The 14,449-nt window shown below is 33.3% G+C and overlaps 1 long non-coding RNA gene across 2 annotated transcripts in view; it reads left to right on the forward strand.

Moving 5' to 3' along the window:
* LOC143235743 (uncharacterized) overlaps nucleotides 1-14,449 on the forward strand; it is a 46,009-nt gene that overhangs the window by 6,105 nt on the left and 25,455 nt on the right. Inside the window, exons 1-2 of one of the 2 annotated variants that reach the window (XR_013019366.1) lie at nucleotides 5,879-6,152; nucleotides 13,961-14,036. This is a non-coding gene — a long non-coding RNA (uncharacterized LOC143235743). Of the gene's footprint in view, nucleotides 1-5,878; nucleotides 6,153-13,960; nucleotides 14,037-14,449 lie in introns of those variants that run through there. The other variant, XR_013019367.1, reaches the window with a different exon arrangement.

The raw sequence follows: 14,449 nt of genomic DNA on the forward strand, positions 1-14,449 counted from the left end.
ATGTTTTCTTTCGTGAGGAGGCCAAAGTTTAGACAGTGATCCAACAGTGCAATACTTGATGGTTTAAGAGATTTATTCACCACCTATCAAAATAGTTTTCTTCAGTTATGCTGTAATAATTACAATGCATCACGGAAGAAAATTACTGTTCACTAACATAATTTAGCTCACACTAAAATAGTTGTTGTTCGAGAAACTGATGACATAAATAGAATGCTAGCCACTACTATGGCTGTGGTATACCAATCAACCCAATGAATTTGTGGATATAGTATGACTGACATACTGTTATTTTCTTCTTTACTTTAATTCATAAGTCTTTATAATTATAAGTGTATTGCACCTATCCCTGAAACTCAATTTTTTTCTTGTGTATAGCCTGGTGGTTAGGCCATTGATTCACAATCTGCGAGTTGCATGTTTGAATTTCCGTCACTGAACACGCCCACTATTTCAGCTGTGAAGGCGTTATAATGTAACAGTCAATCTCATAATTTGTTAGTGAAAGCTTAAGAGTTATGGGGGGGGGAAAGCTAAATGTTCTTCTTCTAATTTGTCATTGCTAAATTAGAGGCCGCTGGTACAGATAACCTATAAAGTAGCTTTACGTAGAATTCAAGATAAAATCAAACCAAATTATTCGGTATTCAGGTAGGAAGGAGTGTGGATTGAATCTATCTTTCTAACCACCAAAACATGACACAGGAATCGCCGATGTTCCATTTTTCGACGTTTCGGGATTTTCTCCATTCCTCCCTTTTCTTATCATTGATACATTAATTTCAGTACAAGTGCTATAGGAAAATAATTTTCATGGTCAGAACATTTCTCTAGAAGTAATGGATATCCATAATCATTGGATTCCAAAAGAGGCAGCAGAAAGTTTGTGGCATATGGAGAGAAATCTGGTTTCCATTTTACTGCTTGTTTCTCCAATATAGAAGTTGTGGTAGTTGTTGCATTGTATTTTATAAATAGTGTTGGTGTTGTGTTTGTCAGTGTTGTTTTTACATAGTGTGGACTTTAGTTTTATACCTGGTTTTTGAATAAATTTTGTGTTTACTGGAATGTTGGGTTTTGTTCTATTTTTTTCCACATGTTGGTTATTTTGTCGTTGATGTTGGGAACATATGGTATGCAGCAGTGTAGGGTTTTGTAGTTTGTTGTATCTTGAGATTTATTATTATTTTTGTTGTTGATTTCGTTGTGTGTGAATAACTTTTTCAATGGTTTTGAATGAAATTTGTTGATGTTCATGAAGTGTTATTTTATTTTGCTGATTTCGTTGTTAAATTTATATGGTGAGCATAGTGTTCTAACTGTGTTTATTTGGTTTTTTAATATGTTGAGTTTTGTTTTGTTTCATGAGCTGAGTCAAATGGAATATATATTCCAGTATGGGTGATTTTTCTGTGGATTTCTGTTTTGAACTGTGTATCGGTTCTTGTGATCTTGAGGTTGAGAAATGCTATTTGGTTAGTTCTTTTTTCCTGTTCACAGGTGAACTTAATGTTGGGGTGTATAGAGTTAATGTGGCTGAAAAACTAAGTGTATGTTCTGTAGATGTGAATCCAGCAATTGTATTATCAAATATTTCTAATAATAATTTGGAATTTTCATGGCGACGAGAGATATTTTTATGACACAGACTGAATCTCAAGCGATCAATTCAGCCTTACACCCACTACTATACTGGTATGTACGTATTTGCTTATGTATTTTAAATTCTGCACAATGGAACATACTATAATCCAATGATTGTCAATAGATATATTTTTCCTTTTGTATTTTAGATTTTCCTTTAGATTTCCATACAACCCATTATTACCTCATGAAGCTGTAGGAATTTATCGGAAATCTCAGCTGAGATAATTTTCAGCTAAAATGTAAAAATTGCCCCTTCTCCATTATAAATTGTATACATGAAACCTATAACTATATCAGGTAGGTACCTCTTTAACAAATCTTTCAAAAATTTTAATACTCCAACATTCAAGTCAGGTCTGCCATGCAGCTCTTTCTATTTTTCTAAATATCTGTAATCTCTATGCAGTTTAGTGATTTGAAAAGCTTTGTACTATTTTTTTTTGCTTTTTGTACGGGGTCCTTTGTGTATGATCATTTTAGTTAATTCGGTTGTTCTTTTACACATCAATTGTCAGAGGGAAATTTGGTTCCAGTCTGTGTGTTTATACCTATGACCCCATTTTGTTGGGCTTATTCTTCTTGCATTCATCTAGTTTCCTCTTATGTTTTGGGTGGCCTGAACCTTCTTGTGGATCATCTTTCTGAATATGGCCCTATATTTCTTACAAAGTGGTTCCTCGATTTTTATCTTTTTCTAAGGCTCTGCTCTCATCTAGGTTCTCCTCACTTCAGTGCGATTACTACCTGTGGAATCATCAAGTTTCTCTCCTTCTGACCAACTGTTCTACATACATTTGAATTGCCAGTGGATGCAGTCAGTCAAGAGTGGTTTGATGTCTTCCTTTATGCTTACCCCATTTGTCTTCTCTTTTATTCCAGACACTTTGTCATGCTCTTCTAGTAGCACACTATTGGGCAGTTGAATTATAGCTTTCTCCACTACGTCTTTTGACATTCTCCACTTCTTTTCATTTTCTTCTCTCTCTCACCTTCTTTTTTCAGCCTTGTACCTCTTGTAAGCACTCTGGTTTCACTTATGGGATCTGTCCTGTTTCTTGTATGATTGATGGGACTCTCTTTAAATATAAACTTCTTCCTGTCTGATTCTGTTAAATGTCCTCTTTATAAGTTTATCAGCAGAAATGGCATATTTATTTCTGCTAGTAACTGAATTGATTTATCTCATCTTCTCATCCTTCCATTCCTCATCTGTCTCACGCTTTCACGCGGCTTTTCAACCAGAGTGTGTCTGTTTTTACTACTGCTGATTACCAGATAGTTCTGTTGGCTACTCTATGGTTTTCTGTTTCCATCAAGTTTTCATCACTCAGTACTTTCTACAGTTTCTATTCCTTTCAACTTTATCACCCACCCTATCCTTCTAGTCTATCTGGTTGTGACCCTAATGTTGTGCTCCATGTCCTTATCCTACTTCCTTTTGAATGTTTGGCTTCTAGTTCTTTAAACCAGCTATCTCTTAAGCCTTATTTCCTTCTCCCTCTGCCTGTGGTCATTAGCTTTCTAATGTGTATACTATCAATTCCTCTTGCATTCTATTCCAGTGCTTCTTTATCTTTCTTTAGCTGGATGGGGCTCTTTCCCCAAAATATCTGTAGTGTGTGAGGATAATAGTGTATTCACCCCTTTTTCTTTTCCTTCCCTTTATCATCTTTATTCCCATTTAGATCCTGATTACTTCCTTTGTATTGCTATGCTCATATTGTCTACTGTTATTAGACTTACTTTTTCCGTTTCATAGCCTTTCTCCTCTTACTCTCTCTGAATGGGACCAACAGCTTATTTGTTTAGTGTATTCTCTGCCGACTGAAGGTGCATATCAACATTTCCAAATATTTTTCTGTCAAACTTGTCACACAAATACTTATTGGTTGACCTCTTCTGTCCTTTTTTGAAGGAGATTGTTTGGATTGGCCAATTTTTTTTTCATCACACCTTTGTTTCACATCATCTTCATGACATGTCTGTTTCTTCCTCATCTGACTATTCCATAAGTACAGTGATGGTGTTATTTCTGTGTTGTATACAATTCAACCCTCTAGCTGATATTCCTACATTCTACTTCTGCCTGGAAGTCTTGTTTCTGAATGGTCTGGTATTTAATTGGTGCGGGACCAATTAACATAAATTCTCACTACTTGCAGGCACATGTTACTTTCCCATTCTGCTTCACCGTGATTAAGGGGAAGATGGTTGGAACACTCCGCCTATCATGGCCAGGAAGCCAAATACTCAATATCACCTAAGTTTGGACTGGAGTTTACTTGCAAAGAATTTTTTGATATGCCCTAGCCACAGTACCCATATAGGACTTTCAAATTTCTGATGCAGGTTCTGAACTGTGCTTGTATTTTCTGCCCATCCTTGCTACACTTCCATTCCCTTTTTTTCTAGGTGAAGGTTGTACTCTGATACGGGCGAAGCATGGTTTTCCTCAGATGTGCTTCTGTACTGTTTTAAGATGTTGGGTATCAAACCTTTTGGGTTCCCTGTGTGTGCTATTCAGTTGGAACTCGTCTCGGTAAAATTTTACATTAGTCCTTCCACTACTTCAATGTGGGATTCTAGTTAAATATAAGATGTGGTTACATATTATTGTGCCTGAAGTTAACATTTTACAATATCCAAAATGTATTTTAAATAGATATATACATCTTTTTAAATTTTTTTGCATCTTCCTTTTTTGTCTCATCTCAACGTGATAATTGAACAATTAGTTTAGAGGGAGTCACTTATACTGGGAAGCAGTGTGGTATGCCTATTGTTTAGAATGTTATTGTATATTACTTGCATTTAGTGACACATTAAAGTTAAAAACACAAGAAATTAGGTGGAAGCTTCTGAATGGGAAGTACAAACGTTCATTTATAGATGACAGCACTACATAAATAAACGCTAACTGTTTATGTGGAGGTATCTATTGGAAATTTTTTATAACAACAAACCCACTTGAAGTGAAGATGTAACAAAAGGTTAACCTGAAGATGACTTAAGAAAGCCGAAACTTTGTTCTGTACTTCATTTTAATGAAAGTATTAATACCCATACCAGCCGTCTTGAGAATACTGTAGGAAATGCATTTTCAATATTAGAAAATGTTAACATATCAAAATATTAATGTTTTATCTTATAAACATTCAATACTCCAATCTGTTTTAATTACTGTACATTTTATAAATAACATACTAACGCAATGTTACTTAGACATTAGTTAGTGGTGTAGTGTTCTGAACTGATAATAAGAAATAAAAGACATCAGACAATCAAACCAAAGTGGTAAATGTAAATAATCTGCCAATTCTATCAGTTTTATAAAATGTAAAAGAAAAACACCAGAGAGGGTAACGTAAATATCTCAAAAACATCTATTTTAAACTACAGCATGGTGGACAAATAAAATTATAGCGCCATTATTGCATGTTTATTTGTTTATTAATTTTCCTTCAAGATTTGTCTGTTTTACTTTGAAACTTATCAGTTTATCACCTTCTTTATAGGTACATATAAATACCTCTAGTTAAATGAATGTTAAAGGAGTGGTGTCACATCAAAGTAGGCAATTTGTTTTATTTTACAAGAGTGATATTACAGTAGTTTGTTTTGGAATTTCGAGCAAAGCTAGACGAGGGCTATCTGTGCTAGCCGCCCCTAATTTAGCAGTGTAAGACTAGAGAGAAGGCAGCTAATCATCACCACCCACCGCCAACTCTTGGGCTACTCTTTTACCAACGAATAGTGGGATTGACCGTACATTATACGCTCCCACAGCTGAAAGGGCGAACATGTTTGGTGCAACCGGGATTCGAAGCCGTGACCCTTAGATTACGAGTCGAACGCCTTAACCCACCCGGCCATGCAGGGCCTCTTGGTGGAATGTATCATTACAATTAACATTCATGAAAAGGTATTTTAACTATAGCATGTTTATATTTCTGCTATTATCTTTAATGAAATCTTAGCCTAGTTTTTCATTTTCTTGTGAAACAATCAGTTATAACTGACTTATGAATACCACTACAACTCCAAAAATGAAAACATCTTATCAGTGAAAAGAAACTAGAACTATAACATTATCTTATTAAGTGCTTTATTTTTATTTTGGTAAAATCAAACCAATCTTTATCACCATTTTGATATATTTTATCAAGTTGCTACCATTACTAGTAGTATATTTTATATATCAGTTTGAATATATTCAGTAGTTGTATATAGGGTCAAGTCAGTGTATGAACCCTTATCATTGCAAACTTAATCCTTAAACAGTAATTTTATTTATTTTTTCTTACATATCCTTTTGGATTCACTGGCTTAACATTCATTGTTTTCTGATTATCTTGGTACATGAAATCTTACCTTAATTGTTAGATGATGCAATACTGTTATTAGAGTAAGAAAATAAAAAGATAAGATATGAATCTTGAAGTGAAATTTGTACATGTTCAGAAAGAGCAAATCTACTGAAAGTTGGTGGTCCTCAGTGAAGTAGAGTAAGTTTGATAACTTTTTACTTAATAATTTAAATTTAAAATTCAAATGTATGTATTTTTGTACCTTTTATGTTTCAGTGTAAGATAATTTTCATATGTATAAGAAAATTATATTTTTGATGCAACTTATGAGATATTAGCTTGTTTAAATGTATTTCTAGTATAATTAAGATTAAAGTGGGAATGTTAATGGAATTTAATAATTGATTAATTATCTGGATTGTTAATCAGTTACTATAAAGTAACTGATTATTTTCATGCTAGGTTTGGATAGTTGAAAATGGTAATAATCAAAGCCTTTAATTTCAGTTACGTGATTGTTTCTAAGACATTTACTGATTTAATAGTAATTTCAGTTATTCAGTTCTTTTATGTGATACTGATCAATGTATTAATTTCCTATAAGTAATCAATTAGTCAAGTTAATCACCCAGTTCTTTGGTTTAATACTATTTAAGAATGAACTTCTTATGAGTCACTCTCAGTTAGTAAGTGTTCAGTTTTAATTTATAAAGTATTCATTTGTAGCAGTTAAAATAATTGCTTCTTTTACCCATTAATAACTATTGTAGAATAGATTTGTAAATATTCAGTTGGATGTTTTGTATCATTGTATAGTTTTAATATTTCTGTATGAAGTATGAGAGTGCTAATGTGCATTGATCTCAAAAACCTTGAATAGTATAAGAAATTATAATACATCTAGATGTCATTTTAAAACTTCAAACTTTCCTGAACTTTTTCATTTTGAGTATAACTCATACAATTATTAGTTTAACAACAGAAATTATTATCAGAAAAATTAAAATGGTCTGAGTAGTTAACTGTCATTTGTTTTAACCAATGTATTTATGACTAAAGTCAAAATGAAAGCTAAAAATTCCTCCTCACATTCATCTCTGTGTTGGTTAAGATATATACATACATATTATTTTTACAGATGGGTTAAGCCTACAACATCATAAACTGTTTCCTGAACATTTTAATAAGTGACACAATAGAATTAGTTTTAATAAATGGTTAAAGATGGCCATGTCATCAATAAATCAGAAACTTTGGTTTAGGATTCACAAACTTAGCTTCATAGTATGTATTGTCCATTTAGTAAAACCATCAAACTGAGGATAATATTGTATAGTAAAATGCATGTTTTTTACCTGTAACACTCACCACAGACCTGCAAACAACTGGCTGTTGAAGTATGCTTTTTCTGTATGTGGATTTTAATTGATAAAAATCATATTATACACTGTCTAGCTAACACATTAGTAAGATACTATGATAAAATATAGACTAATGTATAAGCTTTGGTCCATTTGTAAAGCAGCCAATAATGTTTAGTATATAATAATTACTATTTTAAATATTGAAAAAAAAAACATATAAATAGTGTGGGATTGTAACCTGTAAAAGAGAACATAATATTCTGTATTGTAGTCAGTTTTGCTTTTGAGCAGTACATGCTGTAAACTGTTTATGCCATCTCTCAAAATATTTGTACAAGTGAAGTTAAAATATGTTTCTTTTGAATGTTAGTAACAGTGTATATATTAGTTCTAGTACTTTTTAGCCTTTGCAGAGTGTGAAGTTTGAAGTATCTGCTGCTTAGAGGAAAGGAAACCAGTAGCTATATTACAGGTTGGCTAACATCTTTATGTGGCTGGTAATGGCAATAGAACATACCATCCTATACTTCTAACTTATCATATCAGTGTCAGATGTTGTGTGTGCTAGCATTGCATCCACAACTTTTTAATTATGTCACTTCACTTTGCTATACAGCAACTCATATTAATACATAGCCTTTACTAGGTGTAGTGCTTGGCTTAGTGGAGAAGTTTAGTTCTTTGCCGACCAGAAAGTCCCACTCCTCATATCAGTTGTCTATAGTAGAATTTTCAGATACTTAAATACAAATTTAAAAACAAAAATCACTGGATACTTGAAAATGAGATAGCTAGTTTGGGCTATAAATTAACTTTAAATATCAAAGATCCTGATTGAAAATATAAGATGAGACCAGTGAAATATGTTTGGTTGATAGATCAGCCAGGTGTGTATGTTGAAAGGAGTTTGCAACCTTCAGTTTTGTTTAGTATTCTACTTCAAACATTACATTTAGAGGGTGAGTGATATGTGAATTACCTTTATCAACCATGTGCTCATGTTCTAATCACCATCACCATAGAATGCATGTCCTTGGTACATGTGAATTGCTTGGAACATGGAACTCATCAGGTCCTTGAACAATACTCAGGCATGTTTCCTTCTAATACCATGTTTATGAAAATGGACAGCACTCTTATTGCTGAACAAGATCCAACATGAGTATGATGCCCAGATTAGGTAACACCTAACATTTAGTATTAATCAATGCTTTCATTGGCTTCCTTTAGCAGCCTTCTTTCAGTTACAAGTATAGTACTAGAAATGGTGTGAATTATAAGTTTCTCCAATTGGGTATTACTTTCTATCATCCACTATTATATTTACAGCCTGCATTTTAATGAATTTTAAACTGTTCATATGCTGAAATAATATTCAGAAAACATTTCAAAAATTGTGTGCTTTATTAAATATTTTAATATACATGACAATCACAATCAACTAAACCAGTGGATGTGCAAAGTGTGTTTTATAACATTTAAGCTACTGTCCATAAAGTTCACATACTATTGATAAAAACACCTGTTTAGACATTTTGATATGACAAAATAGAAATTTCTTGAACTACTTTTACTTAAAAACAGCAGGTAATACTGTGTTCTAATAGGTTGTTATAAATGACACAACAAATGCTTCTGCATCTGATTGAACAAATATCATAGCTTATGTGCATCCATGCTACATTCTTATATCTGACCTAGATGTGCATTAACTTGCTTCATAACAAGTAGCACCCATACTATATCTAGGTTTTTCAATTGCTCTTACCCGAGTTCCTGAAACATTAACTATGTTGTACTCTTATTAGGTGTGTCTTTTTGTTACTATAGGAGAAATGCACATTCAGAAAAAGAATAGTTTCTTACTGCCTTTTGAAACAGTATGGCCTTGTTTCTTTCTTGTAGCTCTGGGCAATTGAACCATACACATTAAACATAACTATCCAGCATACTATCAATTCATTGTGGTTTTTAAATTTTATTAAGCTTTTCAAGGATCTATACTTCATTTGGACAGGGAATTTCCTGTAGCTCTGGGAAATTGAACCATACACATGAAACATAACTATCCAGCATACTATCAATTCATTGTGGTTTTTAAATTTTATTAAGCTTTTCAAGGATCTATTGTTCATTTGGACAGGGAACTTTCTATCATTTAAGTAGTGCAGGAAGTGATTATGAAGAAACAACTGCAGACACTTATTTCTTCATCATATAATGTTTGTGTTTGCAAGTGATAATCATATTACAAATATTGAAATTCATCCTGCAGCCAGATACCAATGCTACATTTCTACTATAATCGGAATCAGGATGTACCAACCACAAGGCTGCTTTTATAGCACACTTTAGGAACTGAAGTACTTGCATTCATCACTCCATCTGAAGTGTACCTCATCCTTAAACAAACCATTAGCTGATAATGGTAAGGGCATCTTGGAGAAATTGACCACAAACTATGGTAACAAGATGCAAAGCCAGGAAGATTGCAGATTTCTTGGTTGGTCACTGGTTGAGCTCAAGCTTGCACCAAAGCTGTTTGATCAGAATCCATGAAGGTTCCTTCTCTATCACAATTTGAAATTCTACTTATGTGGATATAAATGAACAGTTACTGGGTCTTAGTTTCAAGCTTGTGTTTTTCATCCACTAGAATAACACTTTTAGGTTCTTAGCTGCATTTCTTTCATTGCTGGCCTTTCAATACAAGCTCCAATGATCTATCAGAAGTGGTGGGTTCATCACACAGGTTGAATAGCATGACACAAAATTCATACACTTCAACTTTATGCTAAAAACAATTTTAAGTCTTCTCACATCATCTGATATGTCTCTACATTGTTATGTGAGTATAGTTTGACCCAAATGGTTATCTGTTTCAATAAATATATCAGCATATTCATGAACACCTCACTGAGTGGCTACTGGATTGAGTCTAAATTGTCAGCACAATCAATGTCTAGTGATGTGATGCTGTCTGTATACTTACTTTCTACTTCTGGATTGTAACATAACAGATGCTACCCTAATATACTCTTCAAAACAAGAAACGCAAAAGGGATATTTTTTTTATTTTAAAGAGAAATATATGTAATAACGTTACAAGCTCAGAGTATGTGATGCTACACGTGTTAAGGCACTGATTGTCAGACCAAAATGACAATAAAAGTTGTGCACTTTGAAAACGGAGGAAAACATCGGATTTTTTGCCAAAACGCATGCGTGTCCAATAAATTTGTTTGAGAGATCTGCATGTTCTGCAAGTGCAACAAGTGCAAAATCTCTATAAAAGAGATGGGTTCTCGGTTTTCATAGCTCGGTGTTAAGCCACCGACACGCAATACAGTTACGCCAAGACTGACTGAAGCACAACGCAACAACGCCATTGGTCGCTTGGAAGCAGGCAAATCTCGATCAGATGTTGCCAGAGCTGTGAATGTCTACCCAAGCACCATCACAAGGCTATAGAATCGTCACCAACAACATGGATCAACTCGTGACCGTCCACAATCTGGCAGACCTCGTGTGACCACACCCGCACAAGATCGCAACATCCGGTTACGTCACCTTCGGGATAGGACCACCACTGCGACGTCTACTGCCTCAACCATACCAGGGCTGCGTAGGATTTCCGATCAGACCGTACGCAACCGTCGACGAGATTCTTAGGCCCCATGTGCAACCCATCATGGTGAACGTCAACGACGTTTTTCAACATGACAATGCCCGTCCTCACACAGCCCGACTCACCACTATCTTCTTGAGACACCACAACATCAACGTTCTTCCCTGGCCCTCCAGATCACCAGATTTAAACCCCATCGAACATCTTTGGGACGAGTTGGACCGACGTCTGCGATGGCGACAACCTCAACCTCAGACTCTACCGCAGCTTGCAGCAGCTTTGCAGGCTGAGTGGACAGCCATTCCACAGGATGTGATTCGTCATCTCATCGCTTCCATGGGCAGGAGATGCCAAGCAGTTATTGATGCTCACGGGGAGCATACTCGTTATTGACGTTAAACTTCAACTAGTGAGCGTGGACTTCGCCTTTGCAGACTTTGGATGTTCAGCAGTGAATGTGCAAAGTTTCACACATGTCATACAGAACTACCCGGAATAAACTTGTTGACAATGTGTCTCATATTTTGCCTTTTGCATTTCTTTTTTTGAAGAGTATATTAAAAAGCCCAACAAGTGCAGGTGGATGTAACATATCTCCATCATGTAATCACAGCATGGTGAATTTTGACACCAGAAAAATTGTGTAAATCACAGTAAAACTGTAAACTGTCTATTGTACTGCAAAAAAAGTATTTTGTATTGAATCCCATTTAAGTTGGTTGAAATACATTAGAATTGTTCATGAAAACCACAGTTTGTGCTTTTCTTGCTGAACAGTTGAGCAAAATATAAGAATTTCAAAATTATTTATATTTCTGTTTAGGATAGAGTGAAAAGTATCTTTGTACCAAATTCTAAGTTTTAAGTCTTATATAACAGGGCACTTCCTTTAATTATAAAGTAAGTTAATGAGTTATTCCATTCAGTGAGTGCTAGTATGTTTGTGATCTGTGATGTATTTACTAAGTTAGTGTATTTATCATTTATTTGTGAAGAATTCTTGTAGTAAATTTATAACTAAAAATAAGTTAGGCACACCATAATTTTCAGAATTTTGTTAAAACATCATGTTTGGAGTTAGGTTGGTTTTACCTTTGGAGCTGATATTGAAAACATTATTTATGAAATTAGGCCTACAATTAGGCTGTTGGACCATAGATTTAACCATAAATATTGGTATGTGTTAAAGTGAAGCCCCTGCTTTTTTAATAATTGTTTTACCTTGTGTATTTTGTATATATTAGATGTAAACCATTCCTAAAGTGGTTGATTACTCCTAAGTTTGTTTTACAGTAGTTCTTTACTCTAACTGTGGTGAAACTATTCATTTATAAAAGAGCAGCCCAAGAGTTGGTGGTGGGTGGTGATGACTAGTTGCCTTTCCTCTAGTTTTACACAGATAAATTAGGGATGACTAATGTAGTTAGCTTTGCACAAAATCAAAAAACAAACAAACCAACTGTGGTGAAAAGGAACAAAATGTTTATAGTGGTCACTAATCGTGGAACCTATATTTTAAATCATTGCAAGGTGTTATGTTTTGGCAATCATAAAAGCTTATTGTGAAAATTTAATTGATCAAAAACAATTTAGATAAAAGATGAAATCATTCCCTTTATTTTTGTAAAATATCTAGGAAACCATAATGGTAATTAATGGGATTTATTGGAGTATTGGAGGCATTTCTTTTTCATTTTTGCATGTTATTAGGACTCCCAAACAATTTCATGAATATATGGCACATTGTTTATAAAAATTCTTTAAAAAACAAATCCAACAGTAATTTTTAGATTAAAATACAAGGACAAATGGTTTGTAAAATATGTATGCAAGATGTAAGTTAAAATCAACGAAAAGAAAAGATATTGATACAGTTATTTGTTCATGAAATAATGAGTCTTATAATTGGCAGATATCAGTACAGTTTGTAAAGCATATAATACTTTTTAAAATAACTCATGTTTTTATATGTAAATCAGAATGTGATATTGACAGGTTCACTACACAAACACATGGAAATCTGTCAGAATGAATGCAAGTGAAGAATTAATTTTGTTTGAAAATATTTTGAGGTTTAACTCTGATGATCTCTCCAGAATACCATGTTGTTCACATAAAGGGATTAGTCTGATTTTTGAAGTAGGGAAACTAGAATTTACAATTTATTTTTTACTGCATATGTGAAGTATGTCAAAAGTAGTGGAAAAGTAGTTAAAAATTATCTTGTGCACTTGTTACATACAGACACAAGTGCTAGTTCTAAGCTTATGTACACAGAACACCTAAGCTTAGGTAACCTATACTAAAATAAAATAAAAAATTCACATAGATGGTTGAAATTGAAACATTAGAAGCTATTTAACTGGATGAATTAGGGTTTGGTGAAAAATAATTTTCTTGGTTTTTGAAGATTGTTAACTAAAAATTTAGTAGCTGGTACAGATAAATGATACAATTATTTTTTATTACTAGTTAATTTAAATTAGTTAGCTTTAGATAAGATTGTACTTCATCTCATTTGTCCAGAACCAGGACTGTGTATGCCATGCAGTGTAATAAAGGCAACTTAATTAATTTTAAAATGATTAACTAAAAACATTGGTTTTGAGGATATTGAAATTAACCTTTTTTATTTAAGTATAGTTTTAATAAAATATATGATCAACTATTTTGAAAATAATTAATTGAAATAATTGCAATAATTAATTGAAGTTGATTTGTATATTTAAAATAAATGGACAAAGAGTTTCTGATGTTCTATCATATAAAATTTATGGTTCCTTGATTTTTTTTGTACAGTAATTTAGAAAACTGATCCAAGCTTCTAAATAAAAATACTACTTCTCAATTCACTAAAATGAATATTTATTGATTAATTTCTACAAGCATTTATTCTATCCTAATAGTGCTTATTCTTATTTTTGGAAAAGTGTAATGTGACTTTAAATTATTTTGTTTAGAAACTAATGAAGTTAATGAACTGGAAGCTTGATTGATTTCTTTGTATTTAATAGTGCTGAACCATAATGATGCATCTTACTGTTGTGACATCTGTTTTGGTACTTCTTAATATTCAGACAAGGAGTATAGGTAAGATGGTTTTTAATATTCAACTTTCAATACACTGATTTTAATCTGTTCTGAGTTCTATTCTAAAATTACCATGTAATAAAGCTTGAAGTGATTGATGTCATTCTTTTATTTTTCTAATTAGAAGTAATATATACATCATCAGGGGAAGATTACCGCTATGATGGGTACAAAGAATAAAAGTAAAACCATAAAATTAAAAATAAGCAGATCTGAAAAGGTTAACAGTCAAAACTGTCACAACAAGTAGTACACTTCTTGAAAGACTGCTTTAGTCAGTGACTACCCTTCAATCCTGTCTACCATACCTGAGTATGAATGCAGTTAAACTGTTTGCTATCTCTCATCCACAGTAACCCCAAGAATTCACTATATACCAGTCTTACAAATAAAATTAAAGAACATTTGTGACA

The sequence above is a fragment of the Tachypleus tridentatus genome, chromosome 2 (genome assembly GCF_004210375.1).
Source record: "Tachypleus tridentatus isolate NWPU-2018 chromosome 2, ASM421037v1, whole genome shotgun sequence".
NCBI lineage: Eukaryota > Metazoa > Arthropoda > Merostomata > Xiphosura > Limulidae > Tachypleus > Tachypleus tridentatus.